General features: G+C 39.7%; 1 long non-coding RNA gene across 2 annotated transcripts in view; it reads right to left on the reverse strand.

The window, feature by feature from the left end:
• LOC115065343 overlaps positions 1-6,095 on the reverse strand; it is a 100,707-nt gene extending 94,612 nt beyond the window's left edge. The window contains exon 1 of one of the 2 annotated variants that reach the window (XR_003845119.1): positions 6,024-6,084. This is a non-coding gene — a long non-coding RNA (uncharacterized LOC115065343). Of the gene's footprint in view, positions 1-6,023 lie in introns of both variants that reach the window. The other variant, XR_003845120.1, reaches the window with a different exon arrangement.
• Between the last annotated feature and the right edge of the window lie 10,984 nt (positions 6,096-17,079).

Here is a 17,079-nt window from a genome sequence, read left to right on the forward strand (position 1 = left end):
ATAGGGAACTTTTGGGATACCATTTGTAATGTAAATAAATAACATAAAAAAAAAAAAGACATGGCCTTTGTCATGGTGTCCTTAGAGAAGACAGAGTGACTCAGGCATGGTAGCACAGGACAGTAATGCTATCACTTAGGATGCCGAGGCAAAAGTTGGGGGTTGAGGTCAAGGTTGAGGTGGGCTAATTAATCATGCCTCGTCTTCAAACAGCAAACAGAAACATGGCAGGGGATGGATAGGGAGGAGGAAGAAATAAAAACAAGAGAGCAAAATGAAGGCACAGAGTGTAAAACTACTAATTTCAGTCCAATGGTTCTAGGAAATTTCTGAACACAACAAGAAACTGAGAGACTAGACTGCGGCAGAAGGAGGGAGAACCATCAAATTGGTTGAGTATTATGAAAACTGAGGTTCAAAAAAATATGTTGGCATTTTTTAAGCCACTTGATTTAGTGATAATAGGTCAGAGCAGTTTTTTAACACCATGCAGCAGAGCATTGGTGACCTAATATTTATTTACCATAATATTGAAAAGAAATAATCGAATCTTAGATTAATATATAGTAGACATAGGAGACTGGATTGTGTCCTACTGGGAGGGAATCCATTATCTTGAGGGAGAGAAACTCTTGGACCTAGATAAAGTTAACACATGACTTCACAAAGCCAATGCTTTCAATTAAAGGGGCAGAAAAACAATCACACAAAACTACATTCCCTTAAAATGAGTAAATAACTCAAAATGGGCCACGACGACATAATTTATTTCATTATTGTCCTTAGTTCATTTGTTTTATTTTTAGCACCAGGATGTGTGTGTGTGTGTGTGTGTGTGTGTGTGTCTACCTGTCTCCGTGTGTATGTATGTATATATATATATATATATATGTATGTATATATATGTGTGTATATATATGTATATATATGTATATTGTGTGTGTGTCTTCACACATGTGTGCATTTGCTTGTGTCTGTGTGAATATACATGTATATGTGTGTGTGTTTGTGTATGTATATTGTGTGTATCTGTGCACATGTATGCATTTGCTTCTGTCAGTCTGTATGAATATATGTGGTATATGACCATGAATTTGTGTATATGTGTGTCGTATATGCCCATGTATGCCTGTGTGTGTTTGTGCATGTGTTTTTGTGCATGTCTCTGTGTGTCTGTATATGTGTGTGGAATATGCACCTGTATGCTCTTAGAGATTCCAAAGAAGGATGTTTATGGCCTAGTCTATTCCTTTGCTTTATGCTCTCGACATGGGGATTCACACTAGACCTGGAGCTAAGCAGGCAGTGAGCAAGCCCCAGTGATTGTCCTGTCTTTGTTTTCCATAGCAAGGATGTTGCAGGTGTACATGGACATGCTTGGTTTTCCATGAATTCTAGGAATTCAAGTCCTCATGCTTGTGCATCAAGTTCTCTTGTGACCGAGCCATCTTCTCAGCTCCCATTCAAATTATTTTTGACATGTCTTTTACGTGCTTGCCCTTCTTGAACTCAGGATTTACTAGATGGCTAATCTTGCTGCTTACCTTATAAGTTAGCTCCTGTCCTGCGTACTTGCCCACTATTCACATATGAAGCTTGTAAGTTGGCCCGGTACTACAAGGGCTGGTCTTGATCCTGATAATTACTGAGTTCCCTGCATTTGGGGATGAGCAGCATTTCCACAATTCTATTCTGCTACTCAGCCAGACTGGAGGCTTAGTGAGATGCAGCACATTTCAGAGAAAAACAAACAAACAACAGGACCCTGTGACAGAATCTGGAAGGAAATATAGATTGTAATATGAAAACTTAGCTGCTTTGTTTTTCCTGGAAAGCCCAGAAAGATGGAGCAAAATATGTTTTTTCATCTGCCAGGAGGGTGTAAAGATTAAATTTATCCCGACTTCTTACAGAAGAGGCAGATCCTTCTTTGCGAAAAGTTGAACTCAGATTTGAGAATGAATTTGGATAGACAGGCAAGCACAGGCATCACTTATGAGTCGAGGACACCAGCAAAATTAGAAGTGGATTCTACATCCTCAAAGTGGAGTCCTGCCTGCTGTGATGAACATTTTAGCAGAAGGTCTGGCGGAGGCTAGAGTGTTGTAGGGAAGAAAGCAAGATGTGCAAGGGTTACTTGAAAAAAGACTCCTGGAATAGAAGCTACTGACTGATAACATATCATGACTTCAGTAAGGTACCCAGGTTTGCTTATGGACCAACATGCATCTGCAAAGTGTCAGCCTTGTGAAAGTGAACTGCAAGGGGCCGAGGACGGTAGGGTGTAGGTTACTGATTGACCCAGCATGCATGATACTGTAAGTTCAATCCCAAGCAGGACAAGGTGAAAAACAAAAGGTATGAAACCTCAAATGCTGTGGGGGGTGATGTAAAACTCCCCATGAGTTTCTGATAAATGAACTAAACAAGAATAGAGCCAGCAGCTGGGGCAACGCTCAATACATAGATTTCCATCTTAAAGCTAAAAGTAAAATATAATCAGTTCACTTACCCCCTTACCTCCTAGCTAGGCCATGCAGAACAAACTGAAGAATAGCCATCTGAGAGACTGTCCCTATGTTAGATCATACACAGTGCCTGCCGGAGAGAAGGATTTCTCCGGTCTGGCATAAAATGAACAGACCCACATTTCCCCGGCTCTCAGCTATGGCAAATGACTAGATGCATGGTATAGCTCAGAAGAATGGCAAACTTTCATTTCCTGGGAGGGAAAGAGGTTTAAATCCACCAGACAAGGCATTTGTGCTTGAGGAAATGCTGCAATTGTGCACCCTGCTTGAAGAATAAAGTAAAGAAAAAGCAAGCCTCTGTCGCTTCCGGTCACTAATAAAGAAGACAAGAATGGAAAGAATATGTCCCCACCCCCCCTTTTTTAACTGTGGTACTCAATTAAAGATATCAGTGCCAAAAAAAGAAAATACCAGAATACATAAAAACATTGTCATCGACCTTTTTCTTTAGAAAATGAGGTGATATGTTATCACTCACTGTATAGATTTGAGTCTCCTCCATGATTAACAGGGCTCTTTCCTCTTTGCATCTCCCCCACCAAATAAGGGTAACACCTTCATCTACCCATATTTATGGTTTACTCCCTATCAGAGTGTGCTAATGAAGGCCTCATTTTCTAGCTTAATCTTTTCCCAACAGCCATTTGAAGTTCCGACCCTTCTTACTTGGGTTATGAAGGTGAGTATGGCATTGTGATAGCAGCTATGCAATTTGCCAAGCAATGGAGAAATAGGAATTAAAATAGAGGCCCGTCTGGCCACAGAGTCCATGAGTTTTAGGAATAATTTTGTCATCCTGTGTCTCTCAACACTATCTAATGATGCACATATAACTGCACAGTGGAAAGACTCAGTGAACTAGAGAGCCTATCCATGCTTAAAACACCCTCTGAGCTTAACAACTGAGTCTTGAAGCTCCCTGATTTTCATTCCCATGCAATTGATTTCCTTCACTGAGATCTTAATTTTGCTAGAAGGCTTTCAGTGAGACAGACTTGGCCAAGGCTGGGGAGCTGGATCAATTGGAAGCCCATTAGAATCAGTATGGAGAGGAAGTGGCTGAGCTCAGTAAGCCAGTCAAGTGGAGTGGAAAGGATCTTTTTCTGCTGCATCAGATATCTTCCAAGTCAGTTGCTTCCTGAGAAGTTAGTCCCAGTCATTTCCGCCCATTCACTTGAGAATGTCTCACTCTTTGAATTCATATTGAAGTTTTTTTTTTTTTTTTTTTTTTTTTTTTTTTTTGATATTTTCTGCATTTACATTTAGAATGCTGAGATAAATGGAAAGTGTGCACCACCAGGCCAGCTGCTAGTTTTTTTTTTTTTTTTTTTTTTTTTTTAATGTTTTTTGACCCTACTGGCTTTCTGGCCTGCTCTAGCCTTGGCATTCTTTTCTGCTGATTGATGCTTGCCATGTGGTTAAATACCAAGTATCCAAGATGTAGTACCCCCTGAGAGTGCTGAGAGTCACCCTCAAAACACACGGGAAAGGTAATTTTATATGTGTGTGTATAAATGTGCATGCATTGGTTTGACCAGGTACACATGCACATGTATATGCATGTAGAAGGGTAAAGGAAGGCTTCCATCACTATCTGCCTGGTTTTGTTTCTGAGACAGAATTTATCTATCATTGGTTTGGACTAAGTAGGCTAGGTTGTCTAGCCTGCAAGCTCCAGATGCCTTCCTAACTCCTCCACAACTCAGGGCTAGGATTGTAAAAGCATGACACCATGTCCATCATTTTGCATTGGGTCTAAACCCACGCAAAAATCCATAAGGTTAAACTCAGGTACCCATAATTGCAAGGCAAACACTTAACCTATTCAGCCATCTCAACCTGATAATTCTTTTTATTCTTTCATCTATATTTAGGTGTGAGCCACATCTGCCCTCTCAACCTTATTTTCTCCCACAACCACAGACAGAGATAGATGCAATCTCAGAACAAAAATAATTTTCACCTGGCCAGAGCCATAAATGCACATGTGTTGTGGATAGCCCTGGAGCTATTCATATTTTGATGCTAATTCTGCTTCTCCGGTCACCTGGGACAAGGAGTGAATCATGTACTCAGGTGACTTCTCAAAAAACTTTCCCTAATGAATAAAGATTTCAAGGAACCAACCAAGGGCTAGTAAGCGGAACTTCTGGGTCGGATGAAGTGATGGAAGTAGAGAAGAAAGGAGTTGGCTGATGGATAGGAGCATGGAGGAGAAAATGTAGGTAGCTGAGGGCCCTGGTTCAGGTGGCAGATCCATTGGGATCAGCCACCAAAGGATTTAACTTAGAATGGTTTATAAATTAGGATGCTAGATGTTGCACCCAGCAATTGTGTTACCTGTTAATTCTGAACTAAGTTTGTGTGATGTTTTCCTTCAGGCAGCGAAACAACTGGATACCAGAGAGAAAGGTACAGAAGCAAACTGTGGGTTTATAGGATGTGCACCTCAAAAGGCCATGGGAATTTGGAATTGAGGGGCTGGCATGGCAACGATCTGCCATGGGAACTTAGTGAGTCGGGTGGAGAGATTTTGGAGCTTGGAGTCAGGGTCTACAAAGATGAGAATAGGCTGGCCTGCCCGCCAGTGCCCTGTCAATGTAGTGTGGATTGCTTTTTAAATATTTCATGCTACACACATAAATATGTTGTAAAGTTACATCCATTCACTTCACAGACAGAACATGCCCATGATATAGAAATAGTTTAAATTCTGTTAAAAGGTAGTATAACAGGACAATACAAAAGATCACCACATTTTTTTTTGTGTCAAAATTTTGTTGTTGACTTCTTATTTTAGATACAGAATAGTGAAAAGCTGCTGGGGCTTCAGAGTAAGGCACCCCTGACCCGAGAGTAGGTTTCCTCTAACAGGCTGGGAGCCCTGTACAAAATCACTGGCCTTTTCTTGAAGGTTTGCTAGTCTGCGATAGAAACGATCACTTGACTTAGTTCATGGGTTGTTGCAAGTATTCACTGAGACCATATGTGAGAAGCACTTTGGAAGATAGAAGGAACACTTCAGTTTCTCAAGTAAAATGGTCAACTACCCTTACAGCAAGTAACAGCAGTAGGGTACAGATAATATTAATGTATTGGTGTTGCTGTTGGAAGAAGGAGCAATGGTCCTGCTATAGACGAAAATAAATTACAGATATTAGGCACATTTTAAGGACTAGTTAAATCCTAAATACAAATATTAAGTTTAGGAAGTATATATATTTGTTTATTTTTAATATGCTTTGCTTTTAGCTATGAATATCAAATAGCATATTACACTGAAAGGCTCACAAAAATAATTAAGATGTTTTTTATGTATTTATTCCTTGAAGACACTAATTCTAGAGATCTGCTTATATTTTCCCCCCTTCCTAATCCGTTAAGCATGAAAAGCATAGATGGACTTCTCAAAGATAGTAATCAAAAAAAAAAAAAAAACCCTATAAGATAGAGCAACTTGTTTTTCAAGTTAAAGCAGAATCAGTGTCTTACCTTTGCTCCTAATACAGTATCCAATGGATCCCCAATGCTGTGATCTTCCACTTGAAGAACATCAAAACATCTATAATATACAAATCAAGGAAGGATAATATAAGGTCTTCTGGAAGTTTGCTTGTTTTATAACCATACTTTAGTGGAAAATTTCTGGGGCCCCCAATGGTCACTATTTTTAAAATAATTCCCCTATGAACAAACAAACCAAAAAACTCCCAAATTATCCTTACATTTCAAACTAAATTCATTTCAAACTTCATGTTTTATTCCTCCCTAGAATAGGGAACAAAATACCCATGAAAGGACTTACAGAGACAAAGTTTGGAACTAAGATGAAAGGATGGACTATCCAGAGACTACCCCACCCGGGGATCCATCCCATCATCAGTCATCAAACCCAGACACTATTGCACAAGCCAGCAAGATTGTGCTGAAGGGACCCTGATATAGCGACCTCTTGTGAGGCTATACCAGTGCCTGGCAAACACAGAAGTGGATGCTCACATTCAGCTATTGGGTGGAACACAGGGCCCCCAATGGAGGAGCTAGAGAAAGTAACCAAGGAGCTGAAGGGGGCTGCAACCCTGTAGGTGGAACAACAATATGAACTAAACAGTATCCCCAGAGCTCATGTCTCTAGCTGCATATGTAGCAGAAGATGGCCTATTCGGCCATCATTGGGAAGAGAGGCCCCTTGGTCTTGCAAACTGTATATGCCCCAGTACAGGGGAATGCCAGGGCCAAGAAGTGGGAGTGGGTGGGCAGGGGAGCAGGGGCAGGGGGGAGGGTATAGGGAACTTTTGGGATAGCATTTGAAATATAAATAAAGAAAATATCTAATAAAAAATAAAAAATTAAAATATTAGACAGGATCAATTTTAGTTCATAACTCTCTCAACCTCCTAGGTTGTAATGTGGGTTGACTGAGGACAAGAAGTCATTTATCTAGTCAAACATCTTGTCAATATGCCCAAATGAATCAACCACCAAAGGAGGCAACATTTAGTTTTCATTTCCATGAGCTAAGGGACTACCTATAATGCCTTTTGCCAGCCCCATCCCATTTCACATAATCCCAGGAAAAGTCATTTTCAAATAAAAACCCAGAGAACTAATATTAAGGATGTTGAAAGTTGAGAAGCATGGGTGAGAGAAAAAATATACTTTCTCCAAATGATCTGAAGAACTCTGATCTGGAACTTTGCTCACACTCCTTGGTTGTATGAATATAAATTCCTTCCTTTATTCATTGAACATGTACTATTCTGACTTAGATCACATGCTAAGACTACTCTTGCGTGCTGGGTTTACAATGAGGAATTATTTTGAAAAAGACTCTTAAAATGCTATGGAAGACAGAGAGCAAACAATTAATGATGTTATGTCATTTACTGACTCTAGTGGCAAACAATTAGAATACCAACACGCAGGAGGCCGAGGCAGGAGGATTTCTTGTTGAATCACAGCTATAGCTACCAGCATCGGTCATTTCCCAGAATGAAAAAAATCAAACAACATTCTAAGAAACAAAATGTAATGGGCCCTTGTGTGGAGGAAAATAATACAGAACCATGAGAGAGGAAAAAAAGTGATGAAACTGGAGGAGGAGATAAATTTCTCAAGGGAAATGACATTTGGAAGCTGAATGATAAGTAGAATTTGGCCAAGTGGAAGGCATTTGGAGTAGAGGAGACCTGCAATGGTAAGAAAGTTGGGGAGTCAGAAAAGTAATTTCTCAAGTAAAGTACTGTAACCATTATATGTGGGGCCTTGAAGCCAGGGGAATGAAGGGGAGTGGGAAAAAACCCACATCCCGCCAGAGTTAAGGTGCTCTGGGCAGGCAGATGCGGAAGACTGCCGTACACTTTCCATCCTGCCCCGGGTGGATGTCTGGCTGTGGGAAGCCATGGACCCCAGCTAGGCGGGTGTTGGACAAGGGGCAGTTCTAGGCACCAGGTTCCCAGCCTTGGGAATCCCGCACACCAATGGACACGGTGGAAGAGCTGAGAACAGAATGAGCGCCCCAAGGGTGGCTCATCAGCCCCAGGTCCTAAGGGAGGAGAGGGCAAGTGGAGAAGGTGCTTGATGGTTCCCACGCTGGTGAGAATCCTTGGTCCAGTCTGTGGCTGGAGCACAGGAAGGCCTTCCAGCAGATTAGATGTGGCTCATTAGGGGAAAGCCTATCCCATCATTCAAGCACAGTGGGCCTTGATGAGCAGAGACAGTCTATGGTTTTAGAGCTTTATTGTAGAAAGGCAGGGAGAAGGAGAGGAGGTAGAAAGAGAGGCTTGCCTTGGCCACGTGGAGAGAGGTGAGAAGGGAGAGAGAGAAGGGCTAGAGAGTAAAAAAGGTGAGAGCTTAAAGAGAGTAAGGAGGGACCAAGCAGCTCCTTTTCTGATAGGCTGGGCTATCTTGCTGTTGCCAGGTAACTGTGGGGAGGAGCATACCTCACTAAAGTCAGGTAACTGTGGGGGTGGAGTCTAGCCATAATGCCAGAAGCTAGGGACATTGCATGATGTCAGGCACCTATTTGGAAATGTGACTTTTCTGTCTCTTGTAGAGTTCTCAATTGGGTTGCTGGAGCAAGCCCCACTCAACCAAAACAGGTTGCCTATCATGGCCCCACAATTATGAATAGAATATTTAGGAGACACACTTTGACAGAGATTTCCAAACATGGTAGAGAGTATGGAATTTTAAGTGCAATAAGTAGACCAGTGAGATGACTTAGTGGCTAAAGGTACCTCCTACTAGGCTTGAAGATATGAGCTTGATCCTTAGGACATGACAGAAGAAGAGAATTAACCCCTATAAGTTGCCTTATGATTTCCAAATTTGTACTGTGGCCTGCACACCCACATCAGCACACAAAATAAATAAATGTTAGAATAAATAAATAATGAAGTGTAATAGGAATGATTTTTAAACACAGATAAGCAGAAGATAGTAACTGCGTAGAAAGGTACAAAAGTATACAATCTCTGTGAGAATCTGTTTTCTTTAAAAAGCCAGTTATGTGAATATGTTTTCACTTTATTGCAGGTGTGGGATATGAGGTTGCTTCATAGAAGGTGAGTATGATTTGTCTCATGCACTAGGAGGGGCATGATTTTTACCCAGCTGCAGTTTACATTTGGAATTCTAGGAACTTTTGAGAAGGGATAAGTCATTCTTCTAAGCTCTGAGGAGACTGCTGCTCCGCTGCTGCTACTGGTTCCTTTTGCTGTGATTTTTCAGGTGGTCATGAGCAAAGAGATGAGAAGTAATAGGAGATGTTATGATGACAAAGACTGGACTTGCCTCAAGGAAAATGAAACCCCAAATCAGAAGGAAGGAGTCTAAAGAGCTGTATTACCCCTTTTCCCTCTAACCTTTCTCTTCTGCATAGTGTTGGGAGGGACAGTTGAAAGGGGTTTGGGTAGCATAAGGGTAAAGAAGGGTGGTAGATATAAGAATACCATAAAGTATTGTCAAAAAAGCAATCCCCAACCTACTGGGAAATCTGTAGAAAATACTCTGTTCACTGCTCTAAGGGATATTTTGTTATGTTTTAATCTGATATTTTATTAGTATTGTAAGAACTTATTTTTTCATGAGTATTTTACTTACATGTTTCCTGGCATCACACATATGCAGTATTATCAGAACCAGAAGAGAACATCATTAGTTACTGGCCAAATAATATTTTTATGTAAGAGGATAAAATAATACTCAAATTGAGCAAATTAGATTCTCAGTTAAAAATCTTCCAGAACATAAGTCTTTGGAAATTGGATTGCTAATTACCAAGTAAAGTATTTAAATGAAAAAAATTAACAGTTCAAAATTAAGATGATAGAGTAGAAACACACCCATTCTGTCCCAAAGCTGTTCTCTACAACATAAGAACAAAAAAACCACGATGTCATGATGAATGGATCATTAGAATACAACCACTTTTTTTCTCACTACAAATAAAATTCTAATGAGTCACTGACACAATTTTGAAATTCAACCAGTTTCACACGAAACCAATTAGTCTCCATTTTCAAGTTAAAACACAGTGACAGAAACTTTCCCACCCACTCGACGCATTTTGTTTTGATGGTTATGTTTTAACTAAAAAAAAAAAAAAAGATTTGTAGAACCACCAGTTTCTAAACTAGATACAAAATGTGGGGAGATGTAATAGCCTTTTCTAGTTGCCATATGTAAAAATTCCCCAGAGCCCAGACATGTGAGGATGAAAGGGTGTGACATGAAACACCAGTCTAGCTTCGAGATGCCATGGTTTGCTGGACAAAGCCCTTGGCTATTTCCGTCTTTAATGCATGCCATCTAAATGATAGCTGAGAGACAAGGTATGATAGGTTCATTCAAAACAGCATGCTCCCAGGGATCGTGAGTCACTAAATTCTGGAGCATCAACCAATAGGCCTCAACATAGTCCCTGAAGCAGAGACAGCAGAAATACTTCAAAATTATCAGAAAGCCTCAGCTGTATCCTAGATGTCTTGGAGGAAAAGTGCTAAATACGTGAGAGACAGCAATCTATTCTATTAAGTTTTCAAGATTTGATTTCAAGTTTTAGGACAAACTTGCATAGTTTGAAATCAGTCAAACTGCAGGGCTCTTCAAGATTTATGTGGCCTTCAAAAAAAAAAAAAAAAAAAAACAAAAGTTAGGCAGTAAGATATAGAAAAGGAAGAAGCAAAAAGAGAGTGACAGGCAGGATGTGGGGCTAGGAAGGAAACCAAGGCGGCATGCTGTAGGTTTCTCTGGGTACTGATTGATTTTACTTTCGTGTGGTAGGGGGCTGTTCTGCTCAGACTTTGAAGGGAAAGGGTCCACCTTGGTGAGGATGCTGTGAGTGTGGGAAGAGTGCATGACTGTGTCCATGGGAGAAGTTTCAGTCGGTTTGCTTATACCTGAATGGGTCAGAAGTGGGAGAAATGCTAATACTGAGGCTTAGTTGGTTTCCTCCTTTACTCCTTTAACTGAATCTGGGTCTCTAGCTTGCACAATAGTGAGTCCCACACATGGAACATCATTTCATACCTGTTAATCTGTTCTGGAAACACCTTCGTGGACACACCCATTGGTGAGCCTCATTCCCATCCTAGGTCTCTTTTAATCTTATCAAGCTGACAATTCACGTGAACTATTTTAGATTTATTTGTGAAAATTACCCTTTTGAGAGTTTTTTTTTTAGAGTATCTAAATGCAGCCCTAGGCTGACAGTTTTCTTTAAAAGAGAAAACAGGATGATGTTTCAGGTTTAAGAGGTCTTCCGTCCCATCTTCCCTTGACTCCATCCTTTCCTGCTGATCCATAAGAATGAAAAATCCAAAAGCCTGGGCCCTTCTAAAATATTCTCTCAGTTTGTATTCACAGGCTATCTTGCTAACATAACCTCAAGCCCTGTATCCCTACACATGCCCCAGGCTTCATGCCTATCGTCATGTGGTACCTCTGTGCACTCCTTGGCTCAAAGGGGTAACCTAGTATCAGAGGTACTAAGAAATAGTTGTGGGGATATTGGAAACGGGAAATGTGGGACTGGAATTTTAACACATGAACATGCAAGTATCAAGAGAGTGGGAATGTTTGTGGAAATTTGTGTATATGAATTATTCTACCTTCTGCAGAGTTAATTAGTACTTTTAGAAGTAGAATCTCACAGCTGTAAATAAGACAAGATCACAGCTTGGACCCACTCTTAAAACAGTAGTGGTAGCCCATGTATACTAATAACAATTTCCAGCACTTTGCCCATTTTATAGCCATCTCTGCATACCTTATCTTTTATAAATGCTGTTTACTCATAGTCTAAAACACTGTACATGGTACGTTAGTTAAATAAACTTTCTGTAAAATTTCAGGACTTACTGGGATATCTGAAGTAGAAAGATATGTTATATTCTCTGGTTTATGCCACACAGTTATTTCCTTGCGTGGAACTCTGAAGTTATTTAAGTAATTTGAGGCTGAACAGACAGACCCACATACAAATAGAGATGTGGCATGACTGGATAACCTCATAACTAGACCACAGGGATGACAATGCCATCAATAATGGCACCTCATATATTTTTCTGATTACAACGTAAGCTAATAATAAGGCCCAGCAAGAGAGATATATTAATTAACACTAGTCATCAGTTTCTTCAGGAAACACCCATGTAACACTTTAAGCCCTTATCTGAATTAAAAATCACCCTTTCTAATTAATTCCTTATAAAAAATAAGAGGTCATTTTGCCATCACTTTTGGTGATACTCAGTAGGTAACACTGCCTAGTGTGTTACAGCAGAGTACAGAGCTGACTACTTGAGACTGCTGCATTTGGCTAAGTCCTGTTATTATTATTTTTTTCATGATTGTCAGTTTCCAAGTGAAACTACAGTCTTCATTGCTTTTTAGAATTACGGTGCCATGTGGATCTTATTAAAACTTTGTAGCATCTCTGATGCCCAAGGCAGTGCCTGTCATTGTAATAGATAAGCAAATGTGTCCCACTCAGACACAGTGCTTACATATGTCTTCCCAATAGCATAACCTAAATATCTGTCGTGTTACATAACCCTCACTGTGAAGGAACAATGAGGAATTCACATCTGAAGTAAGATGCTGAGGAATGACTGATCTGTAAAAGCCCGCAGCCCCATAGAGCCTCAAACAGTCATAAAATATGACAGGTTTCTGTGTTTACCTTCTTTGTTTTGAGGTTAGGTTTCACTATGTAGCTCAGGTTGGCTTTGAAAAATCTCCTGATTCAACCTCCCATGTATTGCAATTTCAAGTTTGTGCCATTGCACCTAGCTAGGCTGATAGTTTTTAAAAACTCTTATGTTTGGCCAGATCCCATGTGAAGATGTGGGGACAAAGCTACACTCTTGATATCTATAATTTTAAATATATAAAATTATTTAATATATAACATATATTAAAATAAATATAAATATATAATTGTATTCTGAGATACAAACAAATGACTTATTTCTTTTGAACACAGTGTATATATAGATTGAAGGTACGTTCAATTAACAATCTGTCTTCTTATGAAGTACAGATGATTGCCTTCATGACAAGAAGGATAAATGCTCAGGCTCATTTAGACCAAGAGGAGCAAAAGCCTATTGCATGCCACCCCTCATCATGACTGTTGATAAAGTGAACCCCATGCTTAAGGCTGTGCTCCACCATGAAAGATAAACTAGAGTCAACATTCTAAGTTCCCTGACCCCAAACCACCTTATAGGAGAAGCCTTCAGGAGCCATAATGATTTATACAAGTATTCCAAGCTTAAGACCCTGATGCAGAACATTCACAACTCTCAAGATTCTGAGAGATTTGTTTCTTGGACTAAAAGTGAAGTTGATATTATGAACTTGAAATTGATATTATGAACATGAAATTGATAGTAGCATAATTGAAAGGCACAAAGGACCCTGGGTATGTTTCAGACTTATAAATGACATGGTATACTAGTTGTTACCATCATGACTTTAGAAAATCAACCACTGTCCATGTTCTGCTTAACGTTTTATCAAACTTTGAGTCAGTACAAAATAATGACAAATCATTGTTATGTTTAGTAGGACCACTTTCCCAGTGGCCTCACACTGTCAGTGAGAAAGTGAAGCAAACTACAAATATAACTATATCAACATACAGTTTAGGTAATTTACTTGCTATGGCACAAATGTTTAATTCAACCTCTCACATGAATGTAACTTTGACACAATGTATGTATCTGCTTTCCAGTGTCTGGCAAGATTGCTCAGTGGGAAGACACTTGCTGCTAAGCCTGACACCCTAAGAAGACTATCTGGAACCAGTGTGATGGAAGGAGAGAATTTACTCAAACGGCTGCTCTCTGACCTCCACACACACAGTATGGAACACCAATACAAGTAATACATGAATTGTATTTTAATAAAACATTCCAAATCTTAAAACATGAAGTCTAAAACACTAAAACATACAAAACTTTTTGAAGTCATGAGTAGAAAATCCCTCATATGACAAATCACAGTCAAAACATAAGCACATTAGGAATATTGTATTAAATTAATGCCAGGCCACGTGTGTAAAATGCTCATGAAATTTACTTAAATTTATTCTTAGACTTTGGCTCTATCCTTAAAAGAGCTCATCAGCATTATGAACATATCTCAAAGTCCAAAATCTAAAAAAAAAAAAATAGAAAGAAATCTGAAACGTTATTGGCTATACACATACTTCAGATAAGATGAACCCTATGTGCGTGCGCGCACACACACACACACACACACACACACACACACACACGTGTGTGTGTGTGTGTGTGTGTGTGTGTGTGCTTGCATGTTTATCAGATTTGCCACTGAGTGTAGTGGGTTGGCCTGATCCTGCTTATATTCTAATATTAATATTGGGCAAGCAAGACCTGGTTACCTCAGAAAGGAGACAGTCTGCATATAGACCCAAATGACTCTATGTGACCTTGCCCCCAAATTATTTCTGATTGGTAAATAAAGATGCCAACAACCAATAGCTGGGAAGAGGAAACATAGGCAAAGTTTAGGGTTGCTGGGTGAAGGAGTTTGGAAGAGAACCACAGGAGGGAGAAGAAGGTGAGGAGAAAAGAGAAACCACCCTGGGTTACACAAGTTCATGAAAATGTGGCCCAGATGGCTGGCTAATTCAAGTTAAGAGCAGTCCAGATGAAACATATTAAGTAAAAACATGGTGTCATCAACAGGAAAGTAGGTTCTAACAGCATGGAAGGTACAAATCTAGCCAGTTCTTATGCTGTTTAATTAAGGCTTATTGTAAATACAAATGTTGTGTGTGTGTTTAATCTGAGAACTAAACGCTCAAAAGCAGGATAGAAACCTCAAATTGGAATGAAAAAATTGTACATTTGAACTTTGATTTTCAAATTAAAAACAAGAAAATTTAAAACCAACCAACCTAGGACACAAACTCACACAGGAGACAGAAGATTGGCTCTAAATCACTTTGAATCTGTTTGTTCGTTGATTGGTGAAAGGAAACATCACAGAAATAAAACCCAGTACGAAATCATCAGCTATAGTGCATTATTGACCTCTTAAGAAGGCCTGGGCTGTTTGTTTCCTCCATCAGAGAGGAGGGAAATACTTAAAGGCCTTTCCTTTAAAAGGGAATAGTCTCCTTTGTTTGCATTTAGTTAGTAGGGGTGGACAAGGGGGACTCAGTAAAACTCTGGTCAAGTGTGTATCTATAGATGCTGCCATGGACCAAGGGGCAGTGTGGATTTGGGGAACCAAAAGTTGTGGCACAGAAGATAAATGGGGCTCAGAGAGTTGAGTCCCATTTCAGGCTTTCCCAGCCACTTGCTCTTTGTGCCTCCCTCTTTCTGGATAAGAACAAGGCCATGGCATTCATATGGGGTGGTTTTGTGTGTCAACTTGACACAAGCTAGAGTTATCACAGAGAAAGAAGCCTCACTTGAGGAAATGCCTCCAAGAGATCCAGCTGTAAGGACTTTTCTCAATTAGTGATTAAAGGTGGGAGGGAGGATTGTGGGTGGTACCATCCCTGGGTTGGTAGGCTTGGGTTCTATATGAAAGCAAGCTGAGAAATCCAAGGGAAGCAAGCCTGTAAATCACAACCCTCTATGGCCTCTGCATCAGTTCTTGCTTCCTGACCTGCTTGAGTTCTAGTCCTGACTTCCTTTGGTGATGAACAGTAATGTGGAAGTGTGAACTGAATAAGTCCTTTCCTCCCCAACTTGCATCTTAGTCATGATGTTTTGTGCAGGAATAGAAGCATTAAAGTAGGAAGAGCATGAGGAATCCATCTAAATCTAGACCTTTCCTCAGCGTCTAGAACTGAGGTAGATTTAATGTGTTCTCAAGCTCCATGCATGGTTTCAACTTTGTTATTCCTGATAGAGCAATATACTCCTGGCATTCTACAGTTAGCTTAATTGTAAAACAATAGTAGAACTATTTACAAATTGTTTCTATAACCACAGTTCACTTAAGAAATAGGATAGGGTAGAAATTCACGTAGAGAATATTCAGTGACTTATGAAGGTGGTTATGTTAGTAAAGTCTTTGCAATACAAATACTAGGACTGAGTTTGAGCCCTAGCACTCACATAATGCAAGTTTCAATAAATAATAGAAAAGCTAGAACTTAATTTCAAATATTGTGATTGAAACTTTTCAACTTAGAATAACTTTCAAACAACTTTTAGTTAGCACAGCTTTGGCAGCTATGGCATTGTCTGTTAAATCAGTAGCAAGAGTCAGTTTAGTCATCTTTCAAAGGTCAAGTCCTAGAAATGATGAAAACAGAGGCTATACTGACTTGCCCAGTTTGACAGAGTAGCCTGCCTAGCACAGATATCAAGTTAAGTTCTTCACCTGAGTAATCGCCAAAAGATTCCAAGGAGGTAGAATACTGAAGATCTGTTTTGAAAGGAGAAACACCCAGAGGGAATTTTATATATTCTCATTGTCACATAGCCAGAAGCCAGTCTTCCAGAGCTCATTTTTAAAAAACAACAACAACAACAAAAGCATTAGATCTGCTATCACTTCAGGATGTGGTGGCCTTTTCTGTTTCCCTCCCATTGGAATTATTTCTATTAATACTTGAGAGATACTCAGTGGATACCTTAGGATAAATGGCACTTTCCAAACCCAGTGTCTACAATACTTGTCCTCCTATGCTATATTTTCAACTTGACTTCGGTACTTTTCCAGTCTTGTGGTATAATCTCTTTCTTCTTTTGAACATTGGTTAGCCTTTGTGACTGGCTCCATCAAAAGAGTTTGACATGTGTCACATTTTTTTATACCATAACCAGATCATTAAAATTTTATGTACATCTGTCTTGATCTCCAAAGAAGAACTCTCTGGGGAAACCAACCACTATCCCATGTGGAAGCCCAAACTTTCTCATACTTAAAAACCATGTAGAGAATTCATGGGAAAATATTTAGAGCAATAAGAAGGATTGACATATAGATAGGTAAATGGAGACACACTCTCATTATTCATTCAAAATGTACCCAGGATTCATTTTGATCCAGC

Source organism: Mus pahari, chromosome 14, assembly GCF_900095145.1.
Source record: "Mus pahari chromosome 14, PAHARI_EIJ_v1.1, whole genome shotgun sequence".
NCBI lineage: Eukaryota > Metazoa > Chordata > Mammalia > Rodentia > Muridae > Mus > Mus pahari.